Raw genomic sequence first — 19,919 nt, 5'->3', positions numbered from 1 at the left:
GAAGACCTCTCACTGAGGCATGCACAGAGGCTGTGCGAGAGTATACACAAAAGCTTGAATGAAAGAGGTGCCTTCATTCTCCTCCACAGGCATCCAATAGGTTTTTCAGTTGAGGAGGAGGAGGAGGAGTTGGAGAGCTTGTGGATCAAGGGAACAAGGGGTGGATGCTTAATATCTGGGACCTTGCTGTTTTCTAGTCAACAGGACAGCACCGATATAACCACACCATCTCCTTAATCTCACCTTAAATCCCCCAAGTCTCTGGGGTTTCAGTGACAAAGGGCACTGTTTTCTCAGGAAGAAACCAGAGGCATCCTCATTTTGAATCTTACCAGATAGCCAGCTGCAATTAAAGGTCACTGGGCTGGTCTTTGTGCATGAGGTCAGGAAAACAACACACTGCTTGACCTATACTGCCACTCCTCTTCCTTCCTCCTGGATCTCACTGTTGAAAATCAATCCCACAAATCAGTACTTCACATACTTCTATGTGAAGTAACACCCAATTAACTTTATTCTAATTCCGCCTGATAAATTTGTTATTGTGTTGTCAATGATATAGCTCAGAGGTGATATCTAATAGGCTATCACTAAGCAATCACTTGGTGTTGGCTTTCTCTGTGGTAGAGTATCGCTTCCTGTTCCTGTTACAGTGCACAGTGGTGTTTATGTGTAGCTTATCTCAGTAGCCAATTTGATTTAAAAACTTATAAAAATCGTCTTATTTCACACTGTAATCTTAACGTACTTTATCCAAAGCACACTCTCTCTTGATTTACCCTTTAATTATATTCACAATATTCACTTACTGTGTCTTTAGGGATTCACTAGCTTAGCTTAGCTTGTAGCCAATTCGCTAGCAGCATGGCCTCTTCACCTGTCCTTCCTGCACTTTCCTGCTCATTGTGTCAGATGTTTACTCCTCGGCCTCCAATTTGTTTCTGTAACACACATTAAGGTAAATTATGGAGTACCACAGGGTTCCGTGTTAGGACCAGTTGTGTTTACATAATACATACTTCCCAAAGTCAGTATCATTAGAAGGCATAACATACATTTTCACTACTATGCAGATGACACCCAAATTAATCTATCCATGAAGCCATATAACACACCCTTAATATTACTGGGATAGAAATTTGGAATAAGCAATGAAAGAGAAGCAAACATTCAATTCTTTTTAAATTAAAATAAGAGTAGAAGGGCCGAATGAAGTTTTGTACCCAGAGTATGCAAAATGGCTTTCATTCTTGTGAAAGGACAAAAACACAGCAAGGGAAGATTAACAGCTAATTTCTTTTAGGAGCCTCCTTTTCACTGTGCAGATATTGATACCACCATTAGCATAAAATCTCCATCAATGGGGACAATATGCTGCCATTTAAATGCAGGGGTTAACACCAGTTTACATGCATTCCTGTCACTGGTGATAAGACTGAATGTGAAGAATTTAAAAGCCTTTTGATCTCAGTGTAATGCAATCATTCTCTGTTTCAGTGAGGCTTGCTCTTCAGTGGGTCAGAGGTCGTTGTGGTCTAACTTTACACAATACAAGGAGTTTGAATGTCTTAATCGTATGCCTTGTGTGCACATGTGGCTGAGCTCTGAGGTGCTTGAATGTGCCATCTTGTTAGGAGGCAGTGAAATCAGCTGCTACAGTCAGTCTGAGTCGGTAAAGCAGACAGACCTGAGGCTGCTCGTCAGTAGACTTGCGCTAAAGCAGTAAGTGAACCACTGTAATCCTTTTTAGAAGCAGCAGCTTTAGGCAAGTGATCTGGGCTAGTTTGGCCAACAATGCACAACACTTCATTGAGCGATAAGAGAGGGGAGCACACTAGTATTAGAACCTCGATCCAAAAAATATTCCTCTTCGTTGGACCTCATTTGAATTTGAATAGTGTTAAGATGTCTGCATGTAAACTGAAAGAGTTACTATGACTAAAATTCAGCTGAGTTGGGCTGTGAGTAATATATTGTTGCAGTTGCATGATTGTCATCAGTGTTTTCCAGGAACAGCCCAAAAATCTCAGCATCCCACAAATGGCATCAGTTTTAAAGGTCAGATGACTGCAAGAACTGATGGTCATCACTTGATGCATTCCCCTCTAAACGTAGTTATTATTTGCCTAAGTGGTTTTGCTGATTGATTTGGCTCATTATTATGCATGCAGGAATGTAAGTATAAGCCTTGAAAAAACGATGTGAATGTACCCTTTAATATAATATGAACTTGAATGTGCTTTCAACAAAACTGCCTGAAGGAAAACATTTAAAGGTGCAGTATTAATATGAATCTTGTTTCTTTGAAAAAGCTTCCATCACATATTTGCTACAGATTAAGTAACAATAAGTGACAATAGTGGCATGGCAGTACAGATTCCCCTGCAGTTTCTAGTTCCAGGATATCTGTGTATACTGATTAAATATTATTACACAATATGAACCAGATGTAATTCATTCTTGGTGCCTAAAAGTCTCAGAGTGTACAGGATTGAAAGAAAGAATTTTACCCTGCTTTTCCTTCTTTTTGTATTGCAAACCATTTACTAAGAAGGTAACATGCTGTCCACAGGCCTATGACATAAGGGTAGACTTTGCCTGGAAGAAAAAGTTATGTTAAGTTTAGTCAAACAAACATTATCAGTGTAAATTTACTCACAAAACCAACACTAGACTGTCCACGTGAGAAACGGAAGGGACAGAAATCAAATTATATGCACTAGGTTATCGTCAGAAAGACACTTTTGTTGGCACTTTTGTCGTAAAAAGGCACTTCATGGTGACCTGAAAGTACACTTTGACTAAGTTGATGTCAATCAACAGGAAGATATCTCAGGCAGGGAGAATACACCCCACTATCAGAAACAAAGGTACCTTGAGTACCAGCATTCACAAAGAGCCGGAGGCAAACATGGAGAAGTTGTTCTGTTTCTGCCAACAATGCTATTTGACTGCATTGTTCTCAGAGCACAGACCAGTCACAGGGTGAGGGGGCTTTTGGAAGTACATGAGAAGATTCAAGATGACCCCGCATTCCTTGAACAACTTGATTTTTAAAAGGATGGGAAAAAATTGAATAATGTATATATTTTGACCATATAGTATCATAATATTTTGACCATGTAGTATCATATAGTATATGTATTGTTTTAAGGTTTTCTCTCTCTCTGTGGCTTGGAGAGTAATTTGAGGGAAATAATGTGCAAAAATGTGCCAAAGGACACAGAATTCCTTCCAAAGGTGGGACTGCAGGACACAGTGCACACTCACACATCCTGAACAAAGACTACTCTTACTAATATTCACCAATTCCATATCCTCAGTTGAGGATGTGATAACACCCATGGTCTGTTATGTATTGTACCTATATTTGAGTAAACGCAATCCATCCTCCTATCTTCTGGTGGTGTAGTGGTGCCACATTTATTTATTTATTTATTTATTGTCTGGCTGGTGGCACTCCCTGTTCATGTGAGTATTAGATGTGAGTAAATTACATGAGTCATTCTGACCAGTCACAATGAAAGTTAAAAGGGTGATGCCTGCTGCTATATCAGAATTAGCCAGAAACGCCCTTGGCTTTTTGTTGTGAAGAGCTCTGTTTAGTTGTCACTATAATGTAACGTGAATATGCATGACTTTAGGTGTTACATAATAACCAATGGTATGCATGTGTATATGTGATGATGTCACACAGGGAGACAGAGCCAGCTGATAATATATGTGTTGCTGCTTTTTTATTGTTGCCTTGCTGTATAATGAAAATTGATGCATGCTAAAGAGTGTGATTTCTCTGATTTATTCCTACCTTTCCACTACGCGGCACACGTGAAATGTAACACTGAGGTCAAGGAGAGAAGTGAATTAGTTATTAATTGGACAGCACTTGCTCATGAAGTTAGAGTTAGCTCTATTAGAGTTACAGTGGGGCAAAAAAGTATTTAGTCAGCCACCGATTGTGCAAGTTCCCCCACTTAAAATGATGACAGAGGTCAGTAATTTGCACCAGAGGTACACTTCAACTATGAGAGACAGAATGTGAAAAAAAAATCCATGAATCCACATGGTAGGATTTGTAAAGAATTTATTCGTAAATTAGGGTGGAAAATAAGTATTTGGTCACCTCAAACAAGGAAAATCTCTGGCTCTCACAGACCTGTAACGTCTCCTGTAAGAAGCTTTTCTGTCCCCCACTCGTTACCTGTATGAATGGCACCTGTTTGAACTCATCATCTGTATAAAAGACACCTGTCCACAGCCTCAAACAGTCAGACTCCAAACTCTGCCATGGCCAAGACCATAGAGCTTTCGGAGGACACCAGGAAAAGTATTGTAGACCTGCACCAGACTGGGAAGAGTGAATCTACAATAGGCAAGCAGCTTGGTGTGAAAAAATCAACTGTGGGAGCAATCATCAGAAAATGGAAGACATACAAGACCACTGATAATCTCCCACAATCTGGGGCTCCACGCAAGATCTCATCCCGTGGGGTCAAAATGATCATGAGAACGGTGAGCAAAGATCCCAGAACCACACGGGGGGACCTGGTGAATGACCTGCAGAGAGCTGGGACCAAAGTAACAAAGGTCACCATCAGTAACACACTACAACGGCAGGGAATCAAATCCCGCAGTGCCAGACGTGTTCCGCTGCTGAAGCCAGTGCATGTCCAGGCCCGTCTGAAGTTTGCCAGAGAGCACATGGATGATACAGCAGAGGATTGGGAGAATGTCATGTGGTCAGATGAAACCAAAGTAGAACTTTTTGGTATAAACTCAACTCGTCGTGTTTGGAGGAAGAAGAATACTGAGTTGCATCCCAAGAACACCATACCTACTATGAAGCATGGGGGTGGAAACATCATGCTATGGGGCTGTTTTTCTGCCAAGGGGACAGGACGACTGATCCGTGTTAAGGACAGAATGAATGGGGCCATGTATCGTGAGATTTTGAGCCAAAACCTCCTTCCATCAGTGAGAACTTTGAAGATGAAACGAGGCTGGGTCTTCCAACATGACAATGATCCAAAACACACCGCCCGGGCAACAAAGGAGTGGCTCCGTAAGAAGCATTTGAAAGTACTGGAGTGGCCTAGCCAGTCTCCAGACCTCAACCCCATAGAAAATCTGTGGCGGGAGTTGAAAGTCCGTGTTGCTCGGCGACAGCCCCAAAACATCACTGCTCTCGAGAAGATCTGCATGGAGGAATGGGCCAAAATACCAGCTACTGTGTGTGCAAACCTGGTAAAGACCTATAGTAAACGTTTGACCTCTGTTATTGCCAACAAAGGTTATGTTACAAAGTATTGACTTGTATTTTTGTTATTGACCAAATACTTATTTTCCACCCTGATTTACGAATAAATTCTTTACAAATCCTACCATGTGGATTCATGGATTTTTTTTTCACATTCTGTCTCTCACAGTTGAAGTGTACCTCTGGTGCAAATTACTGACCTCTGTCATCATTTTAGGTGGGGGAACTTGCACAATCGGTGGCTGACTAAATACTTTTTTGCCCCACTGTATGTGACAAAGAAAGTTTTTCGCAGTACACTGCACTTCTGTGAAATACTAATTTCACCATGATTCAAGAACTTGTAGAACTGCCTTTAGCAGCAATAACTTGAAGTAATCATTTTCTGTAGGACTTGTTTTTGGCTCACTCGTTCTTTACAGCGTTGCTTTAGTTCATTGAGGTTTGCGTTCATGTGTTTATGCACAGCTCTCTTAAAGTCCCACCACAGCATTTCATTTGGGTTGAGGTCTTGGGACATTGACTTCTTCTTTTTTTCAGTCTTTCTGATTTAAAATTTTCTTTAGATTTTTTTTGCTGTTCTTTAGATCATTGTTCTGTTTCATGAGCCAATTTGGGCCAAGCATTAGCTGCCGGACAGATGTCCTGACATCTGAATCCTGAATACTTTGGTATACAGCGTTCCTGATCAACTCAATGACTGCAAGATACCCAAGTGCTGTGTGTGTAAAACAAAGATAAATCATCCTCCTTCTACCACCATCATGGTTTAGTGTAGGTGTTTGTGCTGACACACTGTGTTTGGTTTGCTCCAAACCTGGCACTGTGCATTATAGCCTAACAATCTCAACTTTGGACTCATCTGTCCACAGGGCATGAATCCAGAAGTCTTGTGGTTTGTTTATATACAACTTTGCAAAGCTAAGCTGTGTACTGTCCTTAATTTTAACATTTAGCATGCTAACAGAGGCCTTTAGTGTCTGCTTTTCTTGGAGCATTACACAATCTGACTTTCGCATTAATTTGCTGGGATGTCCATTTATTGGAAGATTGTGGCATATTGTTAACTCCCCTAAATGCTTCAGACCATCAAACTGTCAAAGCTTCTGCTTTTATAGAAGTGCTCACACTTACTGATAAGCAGTTAAAGAAGTTCCTCAGATTTTGACAGATAGGCCTAATTCAGATTGACTGGCACAGGAAGACCATGTAAGAGTCGTTTTTTTAAAGGATGTCAGTATCATTGAAATTGCAAGTGACATGTTGCCTCACTTCCCTTTTGTTTTTGTCACTGCATTGTGACATCACATTGCTAAAGTGTGTCTCATGTAGCAATGTGGTGTGCTACACTATGTTACAACTAGAAAAAAAAACACAGTTTTTTAATTTGCTGTGCCAGGTATTGTAATGCCACCTGGAACAGCCAACATTGTATATCCAGATCATTTCCAAATCATTTCGTAAATACATTTATTATTTGTGTCCTCATGTGCTTGGCACAAAATGGGACATACTGTGAATGTAGGGAATAGCCTGCAAAACTGTGCTACTGGCTCTAAAAGGCTACTCCTTTAGAGCCACCAGTGGTGATGGTCCTCAGTTGAAAGGTCAGGAGATCAAGTTGTTATGTTTCATCTTCTAAGGACCACGGATGTGTGCAGCAGTTGTACAGATTAAAAACATCAGCCCATGGATATCTGAAGCAATTAACAGCTTTAATTAATAAGTGGTTACAGGTCAAATGAAGCAATTCTGTCCAAGTGCTTCATTTGACCTGTCCAGAAGCTGATGAAATAGCTTTCATATATTGTTACAACCACTTCACCCGCTTTCGTTAGCTGTAGTGTTTGCCAAAACAGCACATTAGGCAGACTGTGCAAACCCTCACCTCCAACAACTTTAAAACAGAGGAAAGATCAAAGATTTCCCTCTCTTTTCTTTCCTGTTCAGTTACTTCAGAAGATCATCATTAGTGCTGCTGTAAACTATTAAAATAAGAGACTGTTTCCTCATCAGGCATTAAATTCATAGCTGAATGAGGTTTGGGGGTGTCTGCAGCCCTTCAATTTTACGCTGAATTAGACAAGCGCTCTGGTTTCAAAGAGAATGCATTGGCAGGATTTAGAAAGCAGCATTAGTGAGAGGTTTCTGTGGCCAAGTCCACACACACATACGTACAAGGGCACACCATGGCTGTGCATACGAGAAGCCAGCCAGGATGGCCTTCGTGGGGTTTCAGACACAGTCAAGTGAATCATTGAAGGAATAAATATTAAAAGACTTTTTGAATATTTAAACAGTTTGCATAATATTGTTGTGTTGTAACATATCAAATGACTTGACATTGTATGTTAATCACACACACTTTTTCCTCCTGCCAGTCCAATAGCCTCTTGGCAGCTGATTCCTCAGCTGTGCAGTTTGGGACACTGCGAGCTTCTCAGATGTCTGCTTTAGTCCATTCAGCCTTTTCCCCGCTGGCCTGAAGGGGACTGGGGATTCTCTTTCCCTCGCTTCTGCTGACTTTGTGCTGATTTGGAAGGAGAAGTGAAGAACTTTTCAGGGGTGTCTGAGTGCGAATCCTGCAGGGGGACTGCCCCTCTGACACACCCCACATACACCCCAAGCCGCATTTGTTTATTTGTTTGCCTGTGTGATCAGCTGCAAAGTGGGTGTCCTCATTCTGCCCCAAATGATGTTGTGCAGATGACAACTTTCGTCAGCATCAGATAGCTGCGTGGCTGTTGATCGGGGGATTTCACCACTCACATAAACCCAATAAGACACCAAAGCCTCCAGCATCAGTTTCTGTTAAAACAAAACAACAACAACAACAACAAAAACACTGTATGATACATCTGTGCTGGTGGAAGAAAAACTGCTCTTTCTGGGAGACTTAAAAGCAATGATTTTACAGGAGACCTGCTCTCAAAAGAGAGAGCAGCTTTTCTTGGCTTGACAAGTGTTCCCTCCTGATGTACCAGGATCAATCTGCAGTTTCTATCTTTATTCTCAAACAGATTACACAGACAAAAAAAAAAAAGGAAAACAGGATACAGATGGGTTATTTTTATATTTTCCATGATTTATTCAGATGACAGACATTTCTATAAAAAAAAAAACCCCAGCAACAACAAAAAATAGATACTCTGTGCTATATTCCCTCGTAAGTGAAGCTTCTTGTTGCAATTCCTACAATTTACAATCACAGATGAGAACAGTGCACATACAAGACGTGTGTAATAAGGAATAACAGTACTGAAAAACAAGTGCAAGTATATTTGAATGTTACATGTATGGCGCAGTTATTAAAAACTGTCTATGCTCATGTTAAGACCGTTTCGTGACCAACTGAAGTCAGAAATGATGTTTACACATACAAAGTTTTCCTGAATCTGTCATATCCAGCCTTTTCCCACAGTCGTGCCGACAACCACTGCAGCGTGTTTGGGTTTTTCTGGTCTTGAGTTTTTGCCCAGATGAGCGGCTCTCAAAACACCGGCCCCCTGGATTATTAATATTTATCATTCACACATCCTGCACTGAATTATTGTCAAGAATGGGATGAGATTTTGTCACTAGCTGGAAAAATGAGATTTTGTTTATTTATAAAAACGGGTGCGCCTCTGTGGGGGACATTATTTGTGTCTCACACGCCCTCGCCATGACCCTCAATCCCAAAGATGATGTCATGGATCCTATAGTAAGCAAACGGGAATCGTTGTCACTTTGGTGGGGCTGGGAGTTGTGCAACTGATGAAATGGAGAAATAACTTTGCTAACAGCGATGCAAAGCAGGTCACGTAGACAGACCTGAGGCATCTTAAGCATCTCATTAAAATTTTATTTTCACTAAAGATGAAAGTCTTAATTAGGTGAGCTGTGAGACAACGAACATTTATACTTACCCGCTTTCCTCCTCTAGCCTGGATCTATTCCCACTGCAGCAAGTGTGTCAACCTGCCCTGCAGTTTCTGGTACCCCGTTTAATTTTATCAGGAGCCACATTGGAGCAAGGTTGAAGAATTCAATCACATGATCATTCGGTGTTCAGGAATAGTCTGCGACAAACAGTAACCGAGAGCATCTGGGTGTACTTTCAGACACAATTTAGTGAACCATTGAAAAAAGCAGTTTTCTATAATAATTTACAGCATTTCACATTTCTTTAATGTTACACCCAGGTACTGTAAATGGTAAATGGCCTGTATTTATATAGCGCTTTACTAGTCCCTAAGGACCCCAAAGCGCTTTACATATCCAGTCATCCACCCATTCACACACACATTCACACAGTCATGTAGCAATAATTTATGCAAGCCAGCTTTAGTCATGGTTAATGTCAGTGAGGCTACCGTGGAAATATTTCTCAACAGCTCTTTTGTGCAGATCTTGAATTCCTTTGAAATTGTTGCACATTCAGTTCAGATAAACTGAGGATAGAAATGATTTTGAAAACCTGACATTTCCGACAGTCATAGGTTGACACTTCATGACCTCATCAAAATCATTTGCTATTATTAAAATTCTTAATTAATTAATTGATTTAATTAATTATAAAAATTCTAAATTATCAAATAATTTCATGTCATGATGTTCTCATAACTTTTTGTCGAGTGCTTTGTAAGCTAACTTGTATGCTAAAATTGACTTGCTCCTGCATGTTAGTTTAGATCAAAGCCCAGCTAAGGAGAGGCCTCAGATTGGTTGCTGTACATTCAGGTCCATTCTGCAGCATTTGTGAGAAACTGACATCTGACAGGCAGTCTTATACAATTTGTGTCACTGTATGTCTGTTTTTGTGTTTTTTGGACTGATTTTTTTTTCTGATGAGATTCAGGGTCAACCAATAATCAACTAAACGTATAGTCTAAAATGTCTCTGATGTTACAGACATTGTTTATTGTGGGTGGGTTCCTGCATAGGTTTGAACTTTTTTCCCTCTTCCCACCAGTTTCACTACATATTTAGTCATAAGTCATAAGTGTTATGTGTGGCTGTGTGCAGACAGGAATAGGACCCAAGGTGCAGACTCCGGAGACAGTCGTGAACTCAAAACAGCTTTAATGTAAAACTCAAAATATAACATAACTGGGGAAAAAAATCAAAATAAACTTAAACCAGAGGACTGCCAGAACACACAGCTAGGTAAACAGTAGATCGCAACACAGACACAGAGAAACACAGGGCTTAAATACACAGAGGGAGCAATCAGGGAATGGGTAACAGGAGGGAAACACAGATGGGGCAAATCAGGCCTAACGAGACAAGGGGAAGCGAAACCAGATACATTAACATCAGACATGGACTTTCAAAGTAAAACAGGAAACACATAACACAGACTGAACCAAAGACACACACTCACATGCAGGCACTACAACAGAGGGAACAGAGACGTGGGACCAGGGCAGACACAGACACTGACTGGACACGGGGATATAGCGGACAGGGGAGACAGCAACTAAGGATTACACAGAGACAACCCATAAGACATAACTCTAACAAAGAAACCAAAGCATAGAAATGATAAATAATATAAAAACTCCAAACCCTGGGTCAACGACCCAGGTATCCTAACAATAAGTACAGATATAGAATATGAAACCCAAGACTGGGTTTGTGCTCAGGTTTAAAGTGGCTGTTTTACAGTATTAAATGGTAGTTTTAGATAGGATAACTGAACACAGGGTACTATTCATACTGGATTTTTATGTGTGTATGTCAGAGGTATGCCAAATGGCACTAAGGACTATGGTTTCACTGGTGATGTGAATGAATTTGATTGACTAGTTTGGACTTCTGCTGGTTTTTCTCTTGATGGTGTCTGAGTTGACTGGAATGAAGAAATTATTATACTCTAAGTAATTTCAAGCCGTGTGTAACTTCTGGGTAATTTAGCAGAAAACAAACAAACTTGCCTCCATTTCACACTCTAAATTTGCTGTACTGTTAGAAGTGTACTTGCTTAACCTTGCCTTTTTACATGTTTATTATGCATTATATTAGTGTGTATCATAAATGTTTCAGTTGTCCTTTTATATTACACTGCCCTCCCTTTGCTGCTTCTGAGAAGCAGTAAACATCCAACACACATTGCATGCCATAGGTTCATGTGCTCTTACAATGATCAAACCAAGTCAAACACCAATAAAATAAAAATGTAAAAGGGTAAGGTTAAGCTACTACACAATATAAGTCATACCACTAAAAGTGTAACATATTTACAGAGTAAGACGGGGAACTTTTGTTTGTTTTTCTACTAAATTACCCAGAAGCCATGCACTACTCAAAATTACTTGCATACTACGTAAAGTTACTATGTGTATAATTATTTCTTCTTTCCTATAAAGTATCTAAAGTCACAAACTGGCTGAAATGACTAAAAGTTGGTGTAGCAGTATAGCAGCATTATAGCGCTATAGTTTTAGATAAGATGCATTGAAATTTTATTTTATTCTAGGGGAAATAAGTCATGACCCATAATATAAAGCGCTAACCATGATGATAAAATGACATGTATAAAAAAGAATAAAACAAAATCAAACGCAGACAGCAGACAAGCTTATCACAACATCAAGCTTAACACCACATTACTTTTTCTCTTTTATTTGGCTTTTATTTATTTATTTTATTAGTTCCAATGTACAAAACTTTGCATCAGCTGTGGTTGTTTTAAAGTGCTTTATAAGTAAAGATTACAATGATGATGATATCCAAGACAGATTTTAAGAGCAGGAGCCATTACCTGGGGAAAAAAGTACAATAATTAATTAGTTAGTTAATAACTAATTTAATTACAAGAGAAATCATGTCTCACTGCCAAAAGCCAAGGATAAAAATGGGTTTTAAGACCTGTTTTAAAAGTGGACAGTGAAGGGGATCTCTCTAACATGCAAGGGCAAGTTATTCCATAATTTAGGAGCCACAATAGAAAAGGCCCTGTCCCCTCTGAGCTTCCTCTTGGATCCCTGTACTTTCAGGAGCAGCTGGTCAGCTGACCTAGAGATCAACAGGGTGTGTAGTGATGAAGAAGCTCAGAGATGTAAGGCGGGGCAAGATTGTGAAAGCATTTAAAAACAAAGATAAGAATTTTAAATTGTTATACATAAAGTGACACTCCTAACAATCTTGATTTGATTAGATTTTCATAGACTCAGTATTTTATCACATACAGTGATCACAAGTCATCACCTTTAATGGTGATTTCGATCATTGTCACTGAATACACAATGTATTGTTTAAAACGAATTATGGCTGAATGTCAGTAGCTTATTACACATGTAAATTGAAATATAATATATATTTTTTATCCAAATTCGCCTTACACAAGCATGTTTCGTGCAACTCCCCGCAGGACTGCATGGGACTTCTGCCAACTTTGTCCAAACTTTTTTAATGGAGCTGACTTTACTGAGGTGCTGAGTTGGCACAGAGACATTTTTTCTGAAAACATCACTTTAGCTTCTCTTCTAATATCCATCAAGAGGTGCCAAAGAGTTGGAAACCTGGACACATCATCACACATTCCCCTGGTGCAAACCTAAGCACAATGGGAAACTCTCCTTGTCACTTCACTTTCCTAGAGTGATTTTAGATGGCACGTGCGTTGAATTGGCAGCTACGTGCTCCACATTCTATGTTGAGACCTGATCTGAGGGCTGTGGGTTGCCTACTCGAAAAACACAGGACACAGCCTTAGAAAGTTCCCAGAGGGAAAAAGGTAGAGACACCTTGTCCACCCTGGGACAATAGACAACAAAACTGTGTCACGTCATGGCACATAACAGGCATGAAGTCAGTGGGTTTGTCTGTGACACGTTGCCCTGCTGTACATGACTTTTGCAACTCAGCTTAAACTAACTGGTGTCCCTGCAGTGTACTGGCCCTAACATCTAAAGACCAACCCCTCTGTGTTGACGCGATTAAAGCTGTTGTTGTGAGCACAAGAAAAGAGCAGGAAAATAGTTTTTGCTATTGATAGAACAGAAACAAACCCGTGGGCTGTGGTACATGAAGACAGAAAATGATACCACTGTGAGACTGGGTTACTAAGTGACATGTATGGGAACCCAGTGTCACATGTTTTGTTTTGTTTTAAAAATGTATAGAATAAAAAGAAGCGAAAGTGTTTATTAAAATTATCAATAAAAACTTGAAAGTGTAAAAGGACATATATATATATATATATATATATATATATATACACCCAGCACGCCCCTGCGGGCGGTTTATCCTTCAAGCCTGGGAGCTTGAGGGTCCTGCGCAGTATCTTAGCTGTTCCCAGGACTGCGCTGTTCTGGACAGAGATCTCCGATGTTGTTCCCGGGATCTGCTGGAGCCACTCGCCTAGCTTGGGAGTCACCGCACCTAGTGCTCCGATTACCACGGGGACCACCGTTACCTTCACCCTCCACATCCTCTCGAGCTCTTCTCTGAGCCCTTGGTATTTCTCCAGCTTCTCGTGTTCCTTCTTCCTGATATTGCTGTCATTCGGAACCGCTACATCGATCACTACGGCCGTCTTCTTCTGTTTATCTACCACCACTATGTCCGGTTGGTTAGCCACCACCATTTTGTCTGTCTGTATCTGGAAGTCCCACAGGATCTTAGCTCGGTCATTCTCCATCACCCTTGGGGGCATCTGCCATTTTGACCTTGGGACTTCCAGGTTATACTCGGCACAGATGTTTCTGTACACTATGCCGGCCACTTGGTTATGGCGTTCCATGTATGCCTTGCCTGCTAGCATCTTGCACCCTGCTGTTATGTGCTGGATTGTCTCTGGGGCATCTTTACACAGCCTGCACCTGGGGTCTTGCCTGGTGTGATAGACCCCAGCCTCTATGGATCTTGTACTCAGAGTTTGTTCTTGTGCTGCCATGATTAGTGCCTCTGTGCTGTCTTTCAGTCCAGCTTTGTCCAGCCACTGGTAGGATTTCTGGATATCAGCCACCCCCTCTATCTGCCGGTGGTACATACCGTGCAGGGGCCTGTCCTTCCATGATGGTTCCTCGTCTCCCTCCTCTTTCTTGGGTTTCTGCTGCCTGAGGTATTCACTGAGCACTCAGTCAGTTGGGGCCATCTTCCCAATGTATTCTTGGATGTTCGTTGTCTCATCCTGGACTGTGGTGCTGACACTCACCAGTCCCCGGCCCCCTTCCTTCCACTTAGCGTACAGCCTCAGGGTGCTGGACTTGGGGTGAAACCCTCCATGCATGGTAAGGAGCTTTCTTGTCTTTATGTCAGTGGCTTCTATCTCCTCCTTTGGCCAGCCTATTACCCCAGCAGGGTACCTGATCACGGGCAGGGCGTAGGTGTTGATGGCCCGGATCTTGTTCTTACCGTTCAGCTGACTCCTCAGGACTTGCCTGACCCTCTGCAGGTACTTGGTGGTTGCAGCCTTTCTAGCGGCCTCTTCATGGTTCCCATTCGCCTGCGGGATCCCCAGGTACTTGTAACTGTCCTCTATGTCTGCAATGTTGCCTTCTGGTAATTCAATCCCCTCAGTTCTGACTACCTTCCCTCTCTTTGTTACCATTCGACTACACTTCTCCAGTCCGAACGACATTCCAATGTCATTGCTGTATAGCCTGGTAGTGTGGATCAGTGAATCGATGTCTCGTTCACTCTTGGCATACAGCTTGATGTCATCCATGTACAGGAGGTGGCTGACAACTGCTCCGTTCCGTAGTCAGTATCCGTAACCAGTCTTGTTAATGATCTCACTGAGGGGGTTCAGGCCTATGCAGAACAGCAGTGGGGACAGAGCATCCCCTTGGTAGATCCCGCACTTGATGGTGACTTGTGCTATGGGCTTGGAGTTGGCCTCTAGTGTTGTACGCCACATCCCCATTGAGTTCCCGATGAAGGCTCTTAGGGTCCCATTGATCTTGTACAATTCTAGGCATTCCAGTATCCAGCTGTGGGGCATTGAGTCATAGGCCTCCTTGTAATCAATCCAGGCAGTGCACAGGTTGGTCAGTCTGGTCTTGCAGTCTCGGCTGACTGTTCTGTCTACCAGTAGCTGGTGTTTTGCGCCTCTGGTATTCTTGCCAATCCCTTTCTGTGCCCCACTCATGTATTGACCCATGTGCCTGTTCATCTTAGCCGATACAATGCCTGACAGGAGCTTCCATGTAGTACTGAGGCAGGTTATTGGTCGGTAGGTTGGATGGGACCGGTCCCTTCTTGGGGTCCTTGGGGATCAGGACCGTCCGACCTTTGGTTAGCCATTCCAGGTGTCTCTCGTTAACTAGCAGCTGGTTCATTTGTGCTGCCAGACGCTCGTGGAGTGCAGTCAGCTTCTTCAGCCAGTAGGCGTGAACCATGTCGGGCCCTGGTGCTGTCCAACTCTTCATACTGGAGACCCTTTCTTGGATATCTGCCACTGTGATGGTTACTGGACCCTGTTCAGGGAGGTCGCTATGGTCTGCCCTCAGATCCACTAGCCACTGAGCATTGCCGTTATGGGTTGCGTCCTTCTCCCATATGCTCTTCCAGTATTGCTCCGTCTCCAGCCTTGGTGGTGCTGTTCTCTTATTGTTCCCTTGCCACTGAGAGTACACCTTTGCTGGTTCTGTGGAGAACAGCTGGTTTATTCTCCTGCCTTCTGCTTGCTCTCTAGCCTCCTTCTCCATGGAGGGTACTGCCCCTTGTGGCTGTTCAACTTGTAGCCAAGCATCTCACTGATCACTGCTGCCGTATTGTAGATCAGTTTGTTAGTGTCGGTAATCATGGTTGTAGGTATCGTCCGCATTAACATCATCTAGCAGACCTTCTGAGGGTACTTCACGTAATCTTGGTAACCGGCTACGGGGGATCCAGGTTTCAAACTTGGCCTATTTTTCAGGTCAGTTCCTCTCGCACTCAACGATCCTTCTCCTATTGCACTTGGGGCTATGTACCCAATCTCGGGTACAACAGCGGGGAGCACGAGCACGAGCACAGATGTCGGAGGGAAGCACGCACACGGGGTTCGAGGGAGCAACGGGGAGTTATTGTGTTTACAGCTTTTCACTGTAAATAAAGAGCACTGTTTGCATCGCAGAGTCTGCGTTTTGGGTCCTCCTTTCCCCACATCCCCACGGTCTGCCAGCCAGACCGTGACATGTAATTTTTTTTTCATCAACTTAATGTAATAATACCATATCCCCTTCTATTTTTTCTGTCTTTCTACCATGTATAGTTGTTGACTTTCCTTCCCTTAATATTGCTGCTGTAATAATACTAATTTCCCAGCACAACTGTTCTGCTATCTTATCTCAGATTTACCAAGACTGAAACTCTGTTGAGACAAGCTCTTTGATACAAGGTCTGCTTCCCTCAAAAGCCTTTTTTCCAGGCTCCCACAAGCCTGTATGTGTTTCTCACCCCATCATATCTCAAATAGTGGCATTCTTTGCTCTCCATGATTGAAATTCATTGGTCTTTTGAAGTATCCTGTTGTCTGTAGAATTATACAGTGTGTAATCACCGTATGAGCCTGCGGCCAGGCTAGCAGCTCAGAGAGGCTGAAATTATGTTACGTTAGAGAGAGAAAAATTCTAATGTTGTCATACTAACATGCTGGAGTTACCATCTTATGTTACAATAAAACATTATTAATTCATAAACAAAGCCAGGAAGGTGCCAGGAAGATCATTTCATTTGTATAGTAATAGGGAAAGTAAAATTTGGATTTCAGTGGAGATGCCAAGTCGACAGTCAGACAAGCTTATAGCAATTAATTGTAAATCAATTAAGATGTATCCTTTGGGAACAATATACACCTGCACCAAAAGTAGTTCTTATCATATTTATAACTGTTGAAATATTTCAGTCTTGACCAAAACAATGGACCATCCATTTCATATGATCCCCTCAATACAGAGAGCTCCAGTTTATGACACATATTTTTTCCATGCAGTGGAGCGTGTGTTTGTGTATGTGTGCTTTTACAAGACATACTTCCACTCCTCCACCCCAGACATCCTCTGTGTCTGTCTCTCTGTGTACGGTCTCCAACAGAGTATGCCTCTTATTCAGTCTCCTCTGAAGCAGGAAAAGGAAGTTGATTGTTTGATTGTGTGTTGGGACCAAACAGTGATCAGACCTCTCCCCAGATTACCACTCCCCTAATAACAAATTAAGTCACGAGCATAGAAATATGTGACAAATGGCACAACAGTGCTATTCACCTAGGAGCTGTACTTTTCCATCAGGTCATTTTAAAGACTGTCACCAGAGCTATGCTGGACAGCTTTGAAGCCAGGCAGAGAGAGATCATTGATTTATTTTCTCAGCTGAAGACCCCAGGGTGCTAGTCCACACCAAGCAACACTGGCCCACGCCGGGAATAAGGTTGTCTACTCTGTATAGAGAGAGCAAATATAAACAGCCTGCACTCTTAATGGAAAATAACCCCAACTGGGGCTTTTAGCTATGACCTTAAAGCTGCACTTATCAATATTTTCACATGAATACTTCATCAGCTGACCACCTGCACTGATGAATCCACAAAGAATTGAGACTTCCCAGGTCTCCACACTAACATGTTATTCATTTCAAGATTATGTCCACGGAGACATGCATTTTAGCAGAGTTTCAGTAGTAGCGCACCTATTCTCACATATCAAATGACAGTTCATGTACTGTGGGGATGTGTGTCCAGACGTAAACAGAAAGGAAAGAAGAATAAAAGTGCATTACAGCTTGGAGAAAATCCTCTGGATGAGGAGGTAAAGCAATGGCAAAAATACAAACTCAGCATGTACTGAAGAAAAACTACTAACGTCCACATTTTTGACACATACTCTAAATGTAAAGAGGTAGTTGAAAATACCACTTCATTACTGGGTTAGAATAAAATATCGTTTAATGCTTCCAGTGCAATAGCTCATAGTTTAGAGTTCGTTGTGGCTCTTTGTGGCCACTTTCAATCACAAGGTCAACTGGCGGGAGGCAGCCTGTCTCTGAACAATTGCAGTCCAACTCAGACTGATTGGAGAAGGTTTGCAAATAATGGCTGATTGATGACCACTGACAGATTGCCAGAACATTGCAATCATCATCAGCCTGACCTGTGAGTGCATGTGTTTGCAATCACCAATGTAAGAGTTGCCTGGTGGTTGTAATCTGATTATGTTTATATGTAAAAGTAAAGCTGCCTCCTGCCTATGACATTCTGCTGTTAAATCGCCATCGTGCAACAACCATGTCACTATTTCAATAAGAAGAGATCACTTGGAATTGAACATGAATTACTGATATATAAAAATTCATGTATTTAGACTCTGATGAGCCATCATGGCAGAAAGGAATCATAGCGATGATAGGATTTAGGGCAGGACCCCCCAAAGTCCAGAGGCTGGTGGTGGTGAGGATGAAGGCTGAGGCTTGGACGGAGCTCTGACTGAGGTGTCTGTGAGGTGGAGATGGGCTACATGAATAAAAGTCTGAAAAGGAGAATGATGGAGAGCACAGACTTAAACCATGCAAAGCGGAGGGTGATTGGTGTAAAGAAGGTGGCCAAGAAGATGATTGGACAAGAGTACTGATGTCAGTATTGACATTGACAGCGTGGGAAAGTGGTATTGATGTAAAGAACAGGAAGCAGCCTAACACTCAGGAAAGCAGGCAGATGAGTGATTACAGATCTTCTTTATTGAACTTCCACATAAGATTGATTTGTTTACAAATTTCTGAATTATCTTTCAGAACTATGAGGTTATAACTGGAACTGAACGTAAAAAGTTAATGTGAATTTCTGTGTATGCAGACGGAAGAAGATTTGTCATGTTACCACAAACAGATCGCACCAATTCAACCCCATTCAACTGCAAACTGATAGCAGACTGTCTTTTTGGTATCCTCACAAATGAAAGCCCTTTGGAAATGGCAACTGACCTACACGTGTTCGAAACAACCAATTCAAAGTCACTGCAAGCTTACACATGCACATGTTGCAATGATATTGGCCCAACCACTGTTTTGTCCAGTCTAACCACAGCATGTGGAAACTTTTTAAGATTTTGCTTCTAAATTGTCGGACTTTCTTTTTACTTCTCTTTTAACTATTTAAAGCAGGCTTCAGCAACAGTTCTCCAGGTTTGCTGAAGCTATTTCAAAGGCTTTCTTTGGACATTGGCTGTTTTTTCACTCATTCCTTGGACCTGAGCCTTTTCAGAGGGATGTTTTCTATGTTTGTTAAGCCCCTAAACACTGACCTCATGTGAGAGAAAGCACCAAACAAAAAAATTAACCAGTGCTGTGTCTACAATTTATTTTTGTTGTATCTTTAGGCAATATTAGCAGCCAGCTTAAATTAACCTTTAAAGCACACCAAGTACTTAAATGCACTCTAGAAATATGGATTGTTCCATTATTTAATGCAGGGATGTTTTTGTCATTACACCCCCCCCCCCCCCCCCCCCCCCCGCCCCGTAATTTGTTATTATCCGATGGATGTACACCTGTGGAAAAGTACTTTTGAGCAAATTAAACTCTCTTCTGACAAAGCCCTTCAATCTTCTGAGCCCAGTGATTGGCTAACCTTACTAAGAAAAAGATCCAATCCTTGTGTAAATCAAACAGCTGTTTCCTAGTGCGGCAAGGATATCTTGAAGTTCCATTTTTATATACTGCAGTTATTTTTGTTCCACTTCTATTCATCCTGAGACGTGGT

This window comes from Aulonocara sp. 'chitande type north' Nkhata Bay, linkage group LG10, assembly GCF_057382095.1.
Source record: "Aulonocara sp. 'chitande type north' Nkhata Bay isolate Kocher_YH1m ecotype deep benthic linkage group LG10, A_spYH_male_GT1.1, whole genome shotgun sequence".
In the NCBI taxonomy this organism is placed as follows: Eukaryota; Metazoa; Chordata; class Actinopteri; order Cichliformes; family Cichlidae; genus Aulonocara; species Aulonocara sp. 'chitande type north' Nkhata Bay.
The sequence above is the reverse complement of the archived record's forward strand: the minus strand, read 5'-3'. Positions refer to the sequence as shown.